This window comes from Oxyura jamaicensis, chromosome 24 (genome assembly GCF_011077185.1).
Source record: "Oxyura jamaicensis isolate SHBP4307 breed ruddy duck chromosome 24, BPBGC_Ojam_1.0, whole genome shotgun sequence".
Classification (NCBI taxonomy): Eukaryota; Metazoa; Chordata; class Aves; order Anseriformes; family Anatidae; genus Oxyura; species Oxyura jamaicensis.
The window spans coordinates 1567474-1586433 of NC_048916.1; the positions used below are offsets into that span (position 1 = coordinate 1567474).

General features: G+C 47.4%; 1 protein-coding gene across 3 annotated transcripts in view; it reads right to left on the minus strand.

Moving 5' to 3' along the window:
- Positions 1-18960, minus strand: part of ARHGAP32 (Rho GTPase activating protein 32) — a 255589-nt gene that overhangs the window by 182864 nt on the left and 53765 nt on the right. Inside the window, exon 1 of one of the 3 annotated variants that reach the window (XM_035346343.1) lies at positions 2198-2738. The exons of the other annotated variants lie outside the window; for them this stretch is intronic. The gene's annotated coding sequence lies outside the window, so the exon portion shown is untranslated. Of the gene's footprint in view, positions 1-2197; positions 2739-18960 lie in introns of those variants that run through there. 3 annotated transcript variants of the gene reach the window in all.

Consider the following 18960-nt stretch of genomic DNA (forward strand, 5'->3'; position numbering starts at 1 on the left):
GAGATGTTAGAGCAAGCAAGTGGGAAGGGTGCCCAGACGAATTCTAACAGTGCAGGAACAACTGGTTACTTGATCCTGTAGGGACGGAGGGACGGGTCACCGAGGGCCACCTCCGCAGAAGATGCCCCCCATGCAAACAAGGCAGGCTGCTCCGTGCCACGCTGCGGCTGCCCCCTGGAATGACGGCTGGGTGGCAAGCTCCGCAGCTGCGTTTCTGCCCCCCTTCCCTCCAGCCACGGAGCTACTGCTATGCACCAGGCCAGGAGTCCGCCATCCTTCCATGCTTTCCCCAGCAGAAGAAATGTTTCAGCTGGGTTCTTGCTGCCTAGATTTACCTTGACGCCAACAGTCAAACTCCCCACGCTCCCGGTATCAGTGCCAGGAGCAGCGGGCTGAGTACAGAGTTTAAAATACTTCTGTAATCCTATTAAGGGCAAGTCTCGCTTGTAAGAGACGATGCTAATTTTCATCTCTGCTTTGAAAAGCAGGACGCAGAGGGCACAGGGGTAAGAGATCTCCCCTTCGGAGACGCAGCCCCAGCTGTACGAGGTTCTGTCGCGCTCCGAACCCTGCGCAAGTGGCAGGAGGGAAATAAAAGGGGGGGGGTTGTCACTCAAATATATTTAATCCGCAGGCTTCCCTGAAATACAAGACCTGTTTGGATGAAACCGGTACAGGTTGCATCAAACCATTGCTAAACTTTACCTTTCCTTAGCCCCGGTGCCGGCCACTTGCAGTGTCGGAGGTCTGGCTCTGCAGGAGCTCCGTGCCCCACCACGCACGTTCCCAGGAGAATTCACAGGGAACAGAAATCCTCCGGAGATCCTATTGACGGAGCCCTGTACAGCGCTTGTGCATGCGTATACATGAATGCCAACGTTTTGTGCATTGTGCTGTTTCTGTCACAAAGGAGGCTGGGGAGCGCGAGGGCTCCAGCAGCAGCACGCTACACACAGTTAATTTTTAAATACAGTTTTATTGTAGAGAAAGGGGAACCAACAGCACCTAACTAGCTTTCTCACGGCACCTCGGTCACTGGGTGGTTCGAACAATCCAAAGATACCCAGCAGCAGCTCTCCTACGGCAAAACGCTTGAAGACGAGCAGAGTCAGAGGGATTTTGCAGGGCTGCTACGAGCCGCTCTCCTTCAGCTTCTGGCAGTGGAAGCTGGTGGGTGGGGTTAGCATAAATTATCAAGACTTTGTTGATAATGTATTCTGCAGTGAAATAAGAACCTGTGTCTTCAGCTTCTGGCAGCTCTGTCCATAAATAACTCGTCGTTTGGTGGAAACGCTCTTGATCTTTAAACCAGGTAGGAGGTAACAGCATGCCCAGGGAGGCAAGTTTTAAATTATGCTGGTTCCCCACCTCCCTCCTTTTTTTTCCACCAGGAAATATTTATGCACTCTCAGCCTTAAAGTCGAAAATCCCAACTGAAGTGCACCGGCTTATTTCATAGCAGCCACAGTATAAATCTAAGCCTAGGCTGAAGGAGACGATTTGCCATGACGATAATCAGCCCCGGCTCATTCCACAAGAATTTAAGCTACACAATGACCTGGCCCCTCCAGAACTACTGCTCCTAACTCCACACCGTATCAGCAGCACTGAGTTACCCATTAAAAAGGAAAAATCCCCCTATATGCTCAGCACGGAACCTTTTGGCCAGTGCTGCTTTTGCACAGCACGAGTGCAGAACGTGTGCTTTGCTCCGCCACAGACAGGAGGGATTTCATTCCTGGCTACAAGCATGCAGGTTTCGCTCACGCTAACAACAACATTCTACGCACACGGAAAATGCCTCAAAGACCGCGCCACACGAAGGAAAGGGGATGTCAAATTATACCTCGTCTGCTTTCTACATGCTAGCGTAACGCATCCGGCGTAATCTGATCGAAGGGTGTAATTAACCCTTCTCCATTCAAATACTCAACCACTTAAAAGATAGTCATATACATACGCTGAAAAATACACTAAAAATTGAAATGAAGCTGCGTTAGCTAAGTGAAAATGACACGCGTGCCTTCTGCACACCACGCTCTGCATTCTTATAAGGCATCGCAGCCTAGGGCCGGCTGCGAAACGATCCCACTCCTGGCGATCTGTGCCCACAAGCGCTCCGTTTGTGAGCAAGCAGGGTTAACAGCGAGCATCTCCGCGCCGCGCTCACGTGCGGGGACGCAGCAGCAGCACTGACCTTTGGGGCTCACCCGCCCGCTTCCAGCTCGCCCCGCTGCCGGCCCTGCGTCCGGGCGAACCTCCGCACGCCCGGGGAAGCGGAGCGAGACGCGGAGCAGCCGTGACGCCGGGCTCCCGTTCCGCCTTCCCTCGGCAGCACCGATCCCGGTTGTTCTCCTGAGGCTGCCACGGGCACTGCAGCCGTAAGCCAGCCCCAGCTGCGCGAGGCGGCGTGCCGCCCTCCTGCCCTGCGCCCGGCACCCCGCGGGGATTGTCCTTGCCCGAGCTGGATGTTTTCACCCCAAAATTCAACTTCTGCAATCGACCAGAACGGAGGCGATTCCCAGCTGTGCCAGCTGCTGCGACCTCGGATCCTCAGGGTTCTGCTTCCTGCTTTTTGGAAACGGGCTAGGATCTGCGGGGTTCCCAGAGGAGACCTGTACGGCTGGACTCATTTCTGCCTTTACGCAGCCTGTTTTCAAAGTTCTGCAAAGCCGACATTACGCTTCCCACTTTCCAGTTTATACACTAAGCCAAAAACCAGGAATAAGCATTGTTAGCCAACTTCCAGATCCCACAAAAGGACTGAAGTGTTTCATCCGCGGGCCCCCCCCCCCCCGCAGCAGGCTAGAAGATTAAATATCCCCGAGAGGCAGCGAGGGCTAGCAAATCAAGGGGAGAAGCAGGATGATGGATGAGTGCCTTTCAGTCCTGGCTTTGCCATTAGCTTGCTGCGTGACCTTGATCAAGTCATTTTAATCTTTCCGTACTGGTACAAAAAGCAGAGCTGTTCCCACCTCCGAGAAATGGTGCAAGTTCTTTGGGTCACAATTACTGCCGCTGTTTGCTGAAGCTCTAGCTCAAAAACACAAGCTGCAATTTGTAACAAGCAACATCAGCTGCTGCCCAGGGAAACCCACCATGTAATCTGGGCTCTCCCCGTGCAACACAAGGCCTGGAAAGACAGAAGATTTACCAAACAGAAACGCTTTCTTGCTTAAAGTTCCAGGGAAAAGGCTACCCAGTCCCAAATTATGCAAAACAGTCAATGTAACTGTTGGTTTTTTTCTTTTTAAAGGGTCAGATCAGTGGTGCTGGCTAACTGCTGTGTAACTGAGCAGCCTTGCTGGTTAGACGCAGCGCGAGGACACAGCCCGCTCACCCTTAGCTCAGCGCCTGCAGGGGGAAAGCTGCGAGCCTGGCAAGGCGGGCAGAGGCAAACAGGTTCTCCCTGCTCCGTGCCTAGAAAGCCTGACGGCTGCTTCTAAATCCCTTTCTCCCAATGCTAATTTTTCTTTGTTTCACCAAAACCAGACCTGCCCCAGTAGGGCAAGCTAAAAATAAAGAGAACTGAATAAGAAATAATACGCTCATTTAAAAGCAACCCTTCTCACTTTGCACCAGGATAAAACCAGAGCTCTGGGAGCCCGGCCATGCAGAGTGCATTCGTAAGGGCGCATCCTATAGCAGTGCAGCATGGAGCAAGAGCAGAGCCGTTTTGTAAGGGGATAGAGCACAGGAACTCTGCAGCTCCTGCCCATACCGCATCGGTTAGAGCCCAACGCGTGCCATGGGGCAGAAGCTGTGGGGAGAAGCACAAGGAGACGCCGTCAGGGTACAGCTCTGGCAGGAGCCACGTCCAGCCCTGCACAGGGGTTTAGCAGGGCCGCTGCGGGTGCCGTGCTGCTGCCGCACTTGGGGCTGCTCCGCCGCCAGCCTCGCACATCGCCTCAGTGCCGCTCGGCTCAGCTGTCTGCAGCAGGTATTTACCTGTTGGCTCGTGCTCTGGCTGCCAGCTCCCCACGGCTAGAGAGAGACACGCTTGGTTTTTATTTGTGCCTTTTTCTGCACAGGCCTTTACTCGAGACTGGAGCTCTGGATTCTGTACTTAACAAAAAGCTAAGTATTTTCTTCGAGAGCCTACAGGATTTCACCGGTTATTAGGAAACACTGCTGGGAACATTTCTATGCCACATTTTAAAAAGGGTCTTAAGGCATCCTGCGGAAGCCCAGGCCCAAAACTGTGCTACAGTGTGATGCAAACGGACAGCCTCACTGCACACGGGCTTGGTTATTTCTGCTGAAGGCGAGTTTTGACAGCAATGCGCCATTCCTCTTACAGATGAGGCCTGCTCCCCAGTCAGCTACATCTGTACTTATTTGGGACCTAAATTATCATAACGATAAAAAAAAAAAATTTGGCCCCAGCTGTGGTGAGGACTGGAGTGTGTTTGTGTGGTGTCTGGGTTTTGTTTGCCTTTTTTTTTCCTGCAGAGAACAGACCAGAACAGTACCAGTAACTGCAAGCTCCGCTTTGCTGGGAACGTTCTCTCTTAATCTTCAGGGGAACAGAGAGCCGGGCAGAATCGGCTCTCCAACCCATGGCTTCTTTCTGACACAGCCGCCCTCGTGGCCAGCTCCCAGGGTGACAGCTTACAAGAACGATCATTAGCTCTGCGTAACGATTCAACCTGCTGCTACTTAACTGGGAAACTGCATCGAGAACTCCTTTTCGGGCAGTTCTCTGACAGAAACTTCTGCCAACCACAAAGAATGAGATTACACAGCCTGAATACCACCTGTCACCTCCGCGGATGCACTCGTTCCTCCCGTGATAGTTTCCTGAATGGAAGCACTGCTCCGTTTAAGGAGAAAAATTCTGGCCAAGAATGGATTTTAAATCTAACCTCTTTGACTGCTTGAGGTTATCGAGGCAAAGAAAGAGCAAGGATGCTACACGACAGCTTCCTCCCTTGCTCTAGCATAATTTTTCATTAAATTAAAAATGAATTCAATTAATAATGTATGCATGACAAGATAATGTAGAACTGCTTTTTCTTCCAAAAGCAAATGAAATTTAATGGAAAAATATCTCAGTGTTGAGATATATATGTATATTTTTTGCCTAAATGACTTTAAGCACCTCCATCCTCATACCGTGTATTGCAACCAAAATTTTAGGGAAGGCATTGCTCAACAGGCACTGGAGCACGTTCAGGAAACGTGAAGACCACCTGGCCAGCTGGAACCAAGAAGCTAAAATATTTAAAAGAAAATCTTGCTGCTAGCCCAAGACGAGAACTGTTTCATTGCTAATTGATGGCCCAGGTCACAAAGTGCTCTCCGCTGAAGCACAGGACAGGACATTTGGCTTCTCTGAATGACTGTGCTCTGTGCGATCCCATGTTATGTGACCAAGCTTTTATACCGGACAGACTTGGTGAATCACAACACGAGAAAGAGAAAAACAGGCTGCAATTGCTGACTGACAAAACGTATGTCAAAGCCTTTCAACCCCTCCTCACCACATCAGATGCTCCTTTCGTACGGCTGAGTTACAGGAGTCTCCGAGGGCTGGTCCAAGCCGTGCCTTCCCCGGGAAGAACACCAGCGCTGAGCAGGCTGCAGCAGCCGCCTCCTAATCCCTGTCCAAAGGGGAGTTTGCACTCCTGCACACGCTGCCATACAAGAACTGTGCTCAAGGCTCTATTTAAAAGACAAGGCTACCGCCGCTACCGCACACCTCCGCAACTAATCATCTTCCAAGGCCCTTTATGCGGCTCTGTACTGGTACATCTCCGTGACAGTTACTGCTTGCTGGATCCCTCGGTATGGACCTCGTTCTTCTGATGAGCAACCCATCAGCTGAAGTTATTTTATGGATTCCTCTGTAAACACGCTGCAGAGTATACATATATGCAGTATCAGGGGAAGGACAAGGGAAGAAAGCTTAGGATCCCACTGAAAAGGACCAGCCCTGCCTATACCTCGGGCTGGGGGTGCTGAGATGCAGAGGAAAATCTCCTCGTCACGCTGGGCACGTAACACGGAACATCCTCAGCTCCCAGCCAAGTCCTTCTTTAAAGGTGTCAGATGCATTTTTTCTTTATTATGTTTTAAACAACATGGGTCATTAAGGGGACATCCATCAGTACAGCTATTGCCAGAGCTGCCCACCAAGAAAGCAGAGCCAGCGGTGCACGAGCCCCGTCCTAGCCCCGAGGCCAGACCGACCCGCCAGGCACTGCGTGCGCGCTGCACCCGTGCAAAGGTTTGTGGCACCCACACTGCACGGCGAGGTGGGTGACCTCCGGCACGACACCGCTGCAGGAAAGACACAGCCTAACCTACCTGATACCCATTCTGCTCTGAATTTTGTACTGTGAAAACGACAAGTGCAACATTCAAATAGGATGCCCGTAGTTCAGCTTGACTAGAAACCAGCGAGAGAAGGGAAGCTACAGAGCAGCTGCCCAGCTCTGAACCCAGCACAGGACACGGTGCAGGTATTTTTAAGTCAGGAGCCATAACCTTCTCTGGTGCAACCCCTGCCAGAAGAAACAGGTGCTTCCTGCAACACAGTGCAACCTTATTGTGAGGTGAAGAGGAATCCAGCCTCCTGGAGCAGACTCCAAGCTAGGTGACTAATTTCAGTGCTCCCCCAGTGCCTTTCTCCCTCCGTCAAGCAGCCTCGACAAGCTGCCTCTCGGTACAAGTTCGTGCCTGCACGAGTGCCCTGCGATGCCGTGCCCAAGGTGTGTCTGCGCAATCCACCTGCTTGCACTCAGCACCGTCAACACCTCAGCCACCTGCCGTCTAGGGAGAGAGAGGCACGAAGGGGCAGGGGGGAAGCATGGCTTTGAAATGTATTCCCCTCAAATGGGTTAGACATGGAAAAGGAGAGCTTTGTATTACAAAAGAAAAGGGAAGCTTTATTTAACATTGACACGTTCAGAAGTCACCTTTGTAGAAATCAGCCTCACTTGAAAACCTACCCCTCCTGAGCCTAGCGAAAATGCAAGATAAACTACCAGGACAAGAAAGGTCCTGAGGGACACTGAAGAGAGACATGAGAGAGAAAAGCAAACACAGCAGTTACCGCACACGTTTTGTTTTCCTCCGGACTTGCAGAAAATGCAGAGCAGGCTCGGTAGCAGAGAGCAAGCAGAGGCAGGCTCAGGGAAAACAGAAGGTGGCCGGGCACCTGAGGCTGCTCTGGGGAGCTCTGCCACCTGTAAGACTCGTGGGGAACAGAGCAGCGCCATCTTTTCCTGACAGTTTGATGATGCAAGAGGACTGCCTCGCCTGCGAAAGGAGCGTCTGAGCCGTGCTGCTGTGGAAGGTGGCCAAGTCTGGAGTCAGAATTTGAGTAATAGAGGAACGGGTCGAATGGCAATTGACACAGGCACATGTCGCTGCGACCAGGTCAAAGTCCTCAGAGATAACAGCTTTTTGGCCCCGAAGGACAGCACTTAAGGGAGCAATTCTTCTCCCATAGAAGAGGCTAGCAGTAATGAAGAAACAGAACATCCTGGAAGTGATTTGAGCATCTGGGTATCTAGCACCAAAACAGACTGCACAGTAGTTGAACGTTGCTGAATGCTTCCCCCATCTGTCCGTCCCTCTCACTTCCGAGCATCATTCCACATTTGCTCAAGTCCCTTTCCACCAGCTGCTCTTCACACAGAAGCTGATCCTCTCCAAACACCTCGGTAATGGCGATTTTGTCCCAGGAGCTGAAAGCTGCGTGCCAGCTGTTAGCACCACCAGCAATCCAGGCCATCAGACTAGCTCACCTGGAGACCAGGTAAAAATACCTGACGGGATTGCACAGTCGGTCCTCTGCAGCAGCAATGATTCAGCTCCATGCCTGCGTACCAGCACACATCCCAGCTCGAGGAAGGATTTCCATTAAGCACCTACCGGGTAGCTGCCACGCACCCTGTCCGGCACCCAGTGCCCAAATACGCAGTCATACAAAGGACTCCCCCCTACGTAACGCCAGCAGCAGGCTGCTCTGTTTCTTATATTAGCCAACTCTAACTTGACTTGCAGGAATACACTGTAGCCGAGTGGTAATAATTCTGTCCCAATCTATCTCACCTTAGATAAAAGCACTCAATTAAAAATTTCCCCAAGGAAAGAGGAAGGACAATTCTTGTCTTCTGTCATTGTTCTTTTCACGTTCTCCTTTCCTTCTGAATAACCATCTCTGAAATGGTCCTATAGTTTTGCCTGCTTGGACATTAAAGGTTGAAATAGTACGGTTTAGGTATTGCTATCTGTATATTGTCTGGGTTCTACTCTTCCTATCACCTGAACGGAGTTACCCCTCTGTTTCTCACATTCACCAGCCAAACACTTCATAGCACCTTGCTGATAAAGGATATTGCCGATGTTCTCCTTGGGAACAACAGGAACTGCGAAAGAAGATGAATGATAACTTAAAAATTGCCAAAGATGTGTGTGCCATCTCCCAGAGCGTGGATTAATAGAGTCGGGCCAGGTTTCTCACACTTACCCTGAAAAGAACGTGTGCTTCTTCAGAGAGCAGTGATTAAGGACTGAGCCTTCCTGAATGGCTAACGAAGCCAGGCCACCACATCTCACCAAGGCGAGCCTTGGTGCCTGCGTGAAGCTTCATTAACCGAAGCTGGATTCCACAGGAACACTATTGCAGCAAGAAGGTATCTTTAAATAACTTCTCACGACCGCTCCCTTTGCTTTCACAGTGCAAAAAGGTTTCCAGAATCTGTCCCCCTCCACTGGTGTTAGAAAAAAAAAAAAAAAAGGTCTGTCTTAAGCCCCAGGTGAACCAAACCACGACGCTCAACAGAACTTTCACCTTACCTTCCCCTTCCCATCTTTTTTTCATTGCTTTCCTTTACCAGATTCTTACTCAACTATGCTCTTTTTCAGGTTCTCATCCTTTCAAGTTTCCTGCTCTCTACCTTATCGCCCCCCCTGCTGCCCCACTTGCATCTTTCACCATCCTGCTGTTACTTTATTCACCTCCCATTTTCCCTTTCCTGAAAACCAGTTCTTCCCCCACCCCTTACCCATATTCATACTCAGCCATGGATAACCAGATTTTTCTTACCTTTCTTTTACTCCTTCATTATCAGAAAATATGTCTGGTTTCCCCTTTCCCAAATGCTCCTTTGTAAGAAACTCCTTTACTCCAACAGAGTAAAATCAGTCACTTTTCAAGTGAATCTTGCAATTGCTAAACTTATGGAGAGAGGTTGGAGGAGTTTAGCACTGTCCTTCAGCTGTCCCTAATCAACGTTTTATGCCTAATGTTTTATGGACAAATGAAATGCCCAAGTTAAATCAAGGATCCAGCGTGCTCAGCACAAGTCTTCCTTCCCTAAGACCACAATCAAGAACGCTTGAAAAGCACAGGGCGATCTCCCACCGGGCTCGCTGCTTAGAGCAGGGAAAACGCAGCAGGATGGATAGAGGTGTTCACAATCATTTGGAAGAGGCTGTGCTCCGCTCCTAGAGCTGGCAGGTCTCAATTGCTTGCAAAGAGAACTAGCTGGAACCCTCCAAATAAGTTAGGTGTGGGATTGGCTGTGATGGTAAGGGCTGGATAAACGGGCTGACGCCACACTTCAGCCTGTGCTTTGCAGAAGGCGCCTGCTCAACAGAAAGGACACAAACAAACAAACAACATGAAAGAAACACAATATGCATAATCCCTCTAAACAGGGCTGAAACTTCTCAGTGCACGGGGGTAGCATACTATCTTCGCCTGCAGGGAGACTACTTGATCAGTCCCAGTTCTGTATCTGCAAATGCTCCTACATTCCCACATCATAAACACATGAATATTCTGGTCTGTGAGGTCTCAAGTAGTATTCCAAGAAACTGTCATTCAACGTCTTACTAACTGCATTGGTGCTACAGCTAGAGAACCGGATTAATTGCAGACCTCAGAGGCAGAGCAACTTCTTGCTGTTACTGGGCTTGTTTGTTTTTTTAAATGGTGCAGAAGCGGATAACGAATGGAGACGAAGCTCACAGATGTGGCATAATACAAATGTTGCATGGCGAGAAATGCTGCTCCTGCTCCTGCCTCCACCGACAGCCACTGGAGCTCCAAGCTTTCGGCAACCTTCTGACGTCCAAGGGGAAGGAGCGACTCTAGCTACCACTGACACCAGCACATCAAGTGCATGAAGACAAAACACAGCCACGCATCTTTATGATAATCTCTGCACGAAAAAGCACTGATTTTGTTAAAAACTGGACATAAATATTTTCTGCTCAAAAATACGTTCTGAATTTTCTCCAAGTACAGCTTCTAGTTTTTGTTGTTTTTTTTAATGTACCATTGAAAGCTTTAAAAAAAAAACAACAGAGCAGAGTTAAATGAGAATAAAATGGCTGTTTTGAACATGGAGAAGAGATGACACTTCCTTTTCCTCAAATGAAAAAAGGAGATGAAAGACATCTAATTTTCTGTCATCACAATCCATTTTTATACACAGATTCTCGTTAATTGCTTTTCTTATGTGTATAATCTAATCTTTTAAAACTATAATAAAGCTGAGAAGCACCAGAAGAAAATAAGATTCAGACAGGGCTTGGGGACTTTTTTTTTTTTTAGCAAATTTTTCATTAGTTTTGCACAGAAAACAACATTCAAGAAGCTTGGGTGCATGTTGCAGTGAGAGATCTTAAAAGGGGAACAAAGGGGGGAAAGGATGCACAGAGAAGGGTATTAGTGCCCTGTCCCAGGCTCAACATCTACAACACCTAACACACCAAGGGTACTGGTTTGATGGGAAAAGGAATGGGAATTGTTAAACATGCCAGAAAACAAGAGGTAAGATATGCTGAAAGCTCCCCTTAAAAGCAGCATGGCTTGGAAGCAGCTCGGGGTAACTCAACCCCGAGCTACAAGAGCCCAGCACTGAGGTGCTGCACGTCGAGGCTTTAACACCCAGGCTTCTGAACCATCACCACTGAAAAGAAAACAGTACGATTTAGCCAGATGAACTGGAAGCAGCCCCCGGTAGGATAAAAAGATGCTTCCTCATTAAATTTAAACAACTTATCTTCAGGTGTGCTACAACTTCCAAGTGCTATTTTACAAAACCAGAAAAGAATAGAGAAGATTCTAGTAGCTGGGTCCTTACCATCATTAAGAAGCACTTAATTCAACAATTTAATGAGCACACAAGGTGTAAAGCCAGCAGTTAAAAAGCAGACAGTCTCCACAAGGTACCATTTATAGATATCCACAAACCCCCAGACAACTAAAATTAAACACAAGCTGAAGAAATAGATCTAAAGCAGTTGCACGGTAATTGGAACTAACAGCTTTTACAACTCCAAGTTAAACTTTTTGTCTTTGTGCTCAGAGTTCTGTGGCAGAGCCGGTTTCCACTCCAAGCACAACCTTTTGCAGTTGGCATTCACACACCGCAGCAGGTTGTTTGGTTATGGGTAAGAACAGGATTTTGCATACGTGCAATGCTTAATACTCATTTTAGCGTATACCAGATTTACCTCGCTCAGCAGAAAGCTGGGATGTGTACCATTATTGCCACTCCTTTCCCCGTGATGTTTATTTTATCATTGTATACGACTTAATGGGTGACTTCTTAAACCACTAAGGCTGGGTTCAAAAACCTGAAGTTCACAAGCGAATTTTTGGGACAAGACCCTCAGACGGCCACAAAACAGAGGAGACACCAGGATGTTCCACTCTTGTCCACTCTCCTGTTGCCCACCTTGCTCCAGCATAAGAGAAGTCATCTTGCACCGCGGTTTTGAAAACATGTCCCATTCACTGTTTGACACTACGGTCTCCTGAACAGAGCTTGAAAGGATGCCACTAATTGAGGGGGTGGGGAAAAAGTAGAACAAAATAAACAAAACAAAACAAAAATAAAAAAAATAAACAAAAGCAACCTACAAATTCAGCTAAATTCAGCTGAAAGAGCAAGAGGTGTTATTTCCTTTGCAACTTCCTACGTATGGGAAAGCAGAATTCTCCCTGAAGCCAACTCACTGGTTAGACTGACCTCTCTCTCTTTTTGGTTCACAAACTTGCTTTCATTATTTCCCAAAGAACTGCTGTTGGCATAAATCAAGTTCTTCACCAATTAAAGAGTCGGAACCTAGCATAACCTGCCAAACACGGCATATGCTTGAAAACCACTCCACCTGTGCAACCCTGGGTCATGGCTTAGACCCTGGTCTTGCGGGGTGACAAGATCAGGATTCCTCGAGCCATTCAATGCAAGGTGTTCTGAGCACATCTTTGGTCTTTCGGTATCTATTTCATGCACAAGTGCTCAACGGGTACAAAACTGCAGGTACGCTACGGCTTTCAAATGATTTTTTAGCAAACGAGAAAAGAATACAGAAGATTCTAGTAGCTGGGTTCTTATCATCATTAAAAAAAATAAAAACAAATTTAACTTTTTTTTTTTTTTCCCCAAGGAAAGTTAGCTCCAACAGTGCCTAGGCATCCCAGTCAGATCACACTCCGCAGTGCCAGCGGAAACATTCAAAACACAGAAGCATTTGCACAGAAAAGCTGGAAAAGAAAGAAAAGGATGGGACATCAAATGACTTGTCTGAGCACACACAACCAATTACTGTGGGATTACAGTACAGGGCTCCTGACTCCCAGGTCTGCCTCCCAATCCCTTACAGTCCACAGAGGCTTAACACTACAGATTTTTCTCTCTCAATAAAACAGGAAAAAAAAACCACACTGGGCCATAAAGGAAGGGGTCTCAATGCAGTTACCTGCAGGTTTTGTTAAGCCAAAACAAGCCCTTTAAGGTCACTTCCAAAAACTAAACATAACACAGGCAAGTATCAAGTAAATTTCTTCACAGGAGACAAGAGGACATGAAAGTGTACCTGAAACGTAATCTAACTTGAAATAGTCCAGCAGGACAGTACCTGATGCATCACCAGAGAAACACGTGGCCTTCTGCTGTAAGCCCAGGGCAGCCGAAGAGCAGATCCTTGTGTTGACATCAACCACAGCTGCCTGGCACCAAGCCTCAGCCCACCTCTCTAAATCCATTTTCAAGGGGGATAATGGCAACAGAATCTGTCAGTAACTCAGTGCACCACCCCTGTAGTGTAAGTGGGAAGTTTGCTGGAGACGTGAGGTGGCTGAACTGCAAAATAGCTTTGGGAGGGGGAAAACAACGGGAGAGCTCGCTGCGTGCCTCCTGTGCCCAACAGCGGCACTCGCTGCACATTGGATACGATTCCCCAAGTGCCTGCAAACCCAGATGTGCTCCCAGGGGAACAGAAAGGGCACCAATAATTCGGAGTGGTTTGTTCGGCCTATTTGTCCAGTCACACAGGTGAACAGTCAGATGCGACGTCTGGCCTTTCTTTCAAGGAGGGCCAGGCCGCCACTTTTAAGTCTTACCGATCCACACGGGGCTTTAAGATGTCTCGTGACTCAATTTCTGTAAGACGAAGGAGGAAAAAACTCACTATGTTCAAGTCACAGCTATAAAAAGAAACAAGAGTGCCAGACTCTTGGGTGACAACTGCCATGCAGCAGGAGGTGAATCATGCCCTGGCATAGGCAGGCTGTAATTTGGTGCACAGAAGTTATCATAATCAATATTTATAGATGAGTATCTTTATAAAAAGAATGTACATTTGCCACAATAACGATTTGGAGACTGCTCTTCAAATATAAATGTAAAGAGCTGGCTGAAAATTGTCCCTATCCCATCCCCTGCTCCCCAGAATAAATGCGCCTTAAAGCCTGAGCGTGCAGATAGTTCACTGTAGGGAACTGCGAGGCTGGGCAACTGCATCTCAGAGCAGGAGTCACATGTTCCTTTTGTGCTTGTTGTAGGACAAACTGAGGACACAAACTTAGAGAACCAAGTGCAATTATTTTACAATACTACTACAGAACCGGCTGGAAGCTCCTACTGAGCAAAGAGCTGCACCAACACAAAGAGCGCCTCTGTTTCGGAGAGCCGCGAATCAAAAGTAATCACCAGAATATAACCGCTGTCGCCAACAGCACTGTGAGCAAGAGGTGGCTGCTCAATCAGGGAAGCGTTACGAAACTTGTTTATAAATATCTTTGAAAGATGTGCTGCACTGTTGTGCAACTGTTAAATGTGTTCATATTTGCAGCATGAAAACAAGCGCTGTGAAGAACTCCTGAGGGATGAATCTCTGGGAGGCGATGGATAAATTTCAAGTGCGCAAGTTTATTACTGGGATGTTTCTGACGATTTCATGCTGTGATGGCTGTTTTAGTAAGCCATCACTGGTGCTAAAGCTGGTGCCTCTGCAAAGGCTCTCCAATCTGCAGCAACAGCAATATCCTGCTCTGTGCGTCTTGTGGTCTATTACCTGGAAAATACAGGAACACCTCACCAAAGGGTTTTAAAATAATATTTTACAATAAACTTTATAGAAATCAAGATATTCAAAAATAAAAAAGTAATTTAAGCTCTACTGATGCAGTTCACAGTTACGCATGGAGCTAGTTTTCAGGCTTCTGAGGCTCACTACAAGTTCTGGATTTGCTTCAAAAATATAACCCAGGTTTACATTAGAAAGGCCTGATATTTCCAAAACAACTCAAGCCCATTCCTGTAACTTAAAACACTGAGTAAAACTCAAAAACATGTCTTTTACGGATCAAACAGGAGAACTCATGGCTGACTTGATTCACATTCTGGTGGTGCCAAACACCAGCATTCCAGAAGCAGTAAGCGGTGCATCCAATTACCAGGTGTGTAGTTCAAGGGACTGCATTTAAGTGAAGATTATGAAAGTGAAAGGGACATTAAATGCCTTTTTGATTAGAAAAATGAGTGCTTGAAGTGACAACTGCTCAGGGAAGAAGTGCTTCCCAGGTACGGGGGAGGCACAGCAAGTCTCAGAGACGTGAGGCGAAGCTCGTCCCTGAACTCAGAGCAAAACTTCAGCAAGAAAAGTTGAGGCATGCCGAACACTGTAAGTTATGGAAAAAATGCAACCGGGCAGGTTCACTTAGCACAAAACCTGCACTACCTTTACATCCAAGCACTTTTTTCACCACCCCCCCCAGCTTCTGCCATGAGCTGCCTCTCCCAGAGCACAGCGGCTGCGCTGCTGCCTCCTCCACGGCGCCCCTCCTCGTAACAGAGCAGAAACCTGGCGGCATGTCCAGGCTTCACCCGGCAGAAGCCTGCTCGCCATAAACAAATCGAAGTGAATCGAAGTGAATCGAAGTGAATTCGGCTTTACAGCTTCCACAGTCTGAAGCAATACGGTCACTAGGAAGGATTTCAGCATCCCCAAGTGACCAGGCCTCTGCTTGGTGCAGTGCAGCAGAAGACCTGGTATTACAATGTAAATTCAGAAGGAATGACACGCCTACCGAGCATATTGAAACACCGTGTAGTAACACCGTAGCTTACATTTTAAACACAGGATATGATTTTGAAAGGGTGAGGTCAGTTTTAAAAAATAAATTAAAATCTGTAAGGCCAACTAGGGGCAAAAAAGAAGTTTTCACCTAAACCTGCAGGCAGAGGTTTTGCAGGAGCAGCAGCCATGTTCCTGCAATCTCGATTTCAGTGCCCAATACCAAATGTTTTTCCAATATGTTGCTTCCAATGAAGAGAAAGCACAAAAGTGATTAATAAAAAGACAGTCAAATAAAAGCTACTTGGACTAATTTTACTAGCAGGAAGGGAAGGGACTGCGAATGATCCTGACCTGTGTTACCACACAGCAGACATCCCCCGTAGATTTGGTGCTTTCAGTAACATAACCTGTCCGTGGAGCTGACATCATGATAGACGCTGCCAGGGCATCCGATACCACATCTGATACCACCTTGGAGAATGAAAGAGAGCAATTTAGCCTGGAAGTCAAGACAAAATGTTTATTCACGTTTTGGCTTTGGCTCCACACAGAGCACAGAAGCCCACCTGGGATCCCAGTGGAAGCTCGGCGTTCTGGGAGCTGGCAAGGAAATCTTCTCCCTCAAACGCATGCCAGGCAGTGCTTTTCTTCAGGAAGAAGACACACGAAGAAACACACCGAGTTCTCTTCTAGCAAGCTGAAGTGAGGAACACGCAGACACAGGACCCTCTGTACAGGCAAGGTGCACAACTGCCCTCCTTTCCGAGCAGCTTTCAGCACAGGACCTCGCCCCAGGGGACCAGGCTAACTTTGGATGAGGATCCAGCGCGGCACAGCTCCTCCTGCCTCACGCTGATCTTCTGCCCCAGCTGCCTGACCTCCACCGCGTCTGCGAGCCAGGCTGCCAACACGCCAGGCTCAGATCGGATCCGAGCCATGAGCTGGTTCTCATCTGAGCACCATGCCACCCTATCTCTAGACGCGAGCGCTGCTTTAACATCCCGCAAGCCGCAACCACTGGAGATTTTTATCTCCCAAGAGTCTCTCTAACCAGCGGCCAATCTGGGAACCCCAATCTGGGAACTCCAATCTGGGAACTCCAATCTGGGAACCCCAATCTGGGAACGCAGTGCACTGGTGAAGTCCCCGCAGATGCAGGGCTGCCAGCGCCGTCACCCCCTTTGTTGATGAAGGACACCGAGTGACCAGGACGCCACGGCAATGACTGCTTGCAGTTCTCCAGCTCCCACACACAGAAACATTCTCTGCCTGCCTCCTGGGCAGCAGTGCTGCTCTCTTCCCACTCATTTGATCATTTTTAATCCCCACTCGCAACCGAAAGGCATCTCTTACTGGAGAGGTGTGTTCTCATGTTCAAGAGAAGTTTGTATAACTCAAGCTAACAAGTAGTAACAGGAAAAAATGGGTCTTAATTACAAGCTACGGGTTTGGGGTTGGTTTCGCACCTGAGAAGAGCTCAGGATCTGTTTTAAGTGGAATATATTAATTTCCTATGAATATTCCCACTCTTCAAATGTCACAGGACCAGTAGAGAAGCTTACGATGCAACGACGCTTTCAACAGGCAGGCTGCAGAGATCACCCTCACCAGGGGCTTCCCAGGAGATACGCCACGCAGGGCCGACCAGGCACAGAGGCAGCAAGCTCCAGAGCCATGAAAACCGCCCGCCGCGGGCGGACACCCAGGTGTAGTGCTGGCTGCAGGCGAGGCGGCTTGGCGGAGATTCATTCGGCCAGCACCGGTCTTCTTTCACCCGCAGGGCTGGCCAGATGTGAAGTTTCACCTTGAGGATGGCTTGGGAACAGAACAGCCAGTCATGGGGCAGAGGAAATTTAACATCCTCTATATTTATCTCTACAGTTAAAGCTGGAAAGAAACCTAGTAAAAGGAAGGGGAAAAAGAAGAGGAAAAAAGGGGGGAAAAGGGAAGGAAAGAATAAAAACTGGGAAAAAAAAAGAAAGAGGTCCTGGAGCTTCTGTCTCATATCCTATGGTACTTCTGATTCAGATACTTCTCATTTTTATATCTTTTTTTTTTAAAGCCAGTGATCTCTTGTAAAGAAGCAAGTACCTAATTGCCTCTAATTATCTTGCCAGATTTATTCTGTTAATTTTAGAAAGGGGTAAGTTTCAACACAAGCCCGTTATGTTTCTGAGAAACTAGAAATACTAAATCAGTAACCATGAGGTGAAATCTACGTTTCTGAACATAAAGAAAAAGGTTTCTACATTAAAGATAAAAGGGACAGCACTGACAGAAAAAACCTTGCAACAGTTAATAGAACGGAGAAGTTATTGCTACCATGAAAACCAAAGAGGTCACGTTTATATGCCAAACTTACTCATGATCACAATGAAAGCAAAACCCGTATTTGATGTTGAAAGGGTTCCATTTTTCTTGCGGCTTCGTCCACTCATAACAAACATAAACCACACAAGGGGGTTGGATCTTTTAAGAAAGGCATCCTATAGAATTTATAAACCAGAAATGTTCTCCCTAAAAATTTCTCCTGGGTGCATCACAATGCACGTAAGAGAGACTTTAACAAATGCTACACGATTCCAAACCAGTTTCAGTAAAATTCCATACATATTTGCTATTGTTGAGGACCACAACACTCCGACAGGAAAAAAAGTAACTGGGATGAAGGAAAAAGGATAGGAACATTCTTACTGCAAAAATTCTTCACTCATTTCCCAAAAAGGAGAAAACGTTGTTCTTCTCCCAATACTTCTTTACAGAGAAGAGTGCTGAGAATATACAACACACGTCTTCAAACAGAAGCTTGCAATGGATTTTTTTTAAACCCAAGTTTCATTAACTATGAGCCAAGCAAAAAAATAAACCCAATAAAGTTACACAGAAAAAATACATTGCATATTATTGAGAGATTGTAATTTCGTTTTCATATGTGCCCATGGAGTCGCAGGTTCTTGCATTATGTGGCCTCGGAGTATACAGACACATTATTTCAGTGTCTACAGAGTCCTCAGCAGTATGTTCCCCCACTTTCCCCTTTGCATATAGTTCCACAAATTTGCAGCTAATCAAAAGAAATTTCTGGGATCTTAATTTGTTTTTTAGTGCTGGCCTACTTGAAATAAACCAACAAAGCCAACACAACAAAATGAAAAACCACCACCACCACCAAAAAACAATCAGCAATCATAAGATCCGCTTCTCCATTTTGAAAATGAGCAAAAGGAAAGAATCTCTCTGTTCCCCCCTGGATCAGATGGTTGAGGCAAAGACAAACAGGCCTACAGACTCTCTGGAGCTGTAAACAATTCAACCAGCCCGGTGTAACGTAGGCAGCTGGGAAAAACAGAGGCAGCCTGCATCTAAAATAGATTTGGTGCAACATCAGACCACAGGTATAGCCATGGCACGCTGGCGTAGTGGTGCTGGGACACTCCGCTTTTGACTAAACTTCTGGACTTGTACCCATTTCGGTTTCATTGAATTCGGTTACATTCTTTGTGCGTGACTTCCTGAACAAGCACTCATCTGTTGATTCCCATCCTTCATTCATTAAAGCCACAAACAGCAATTTGCAAAGGCGAGAGTGGGATTTTTCAGAGCCCTCAGTCACTCACATCACACCAATCA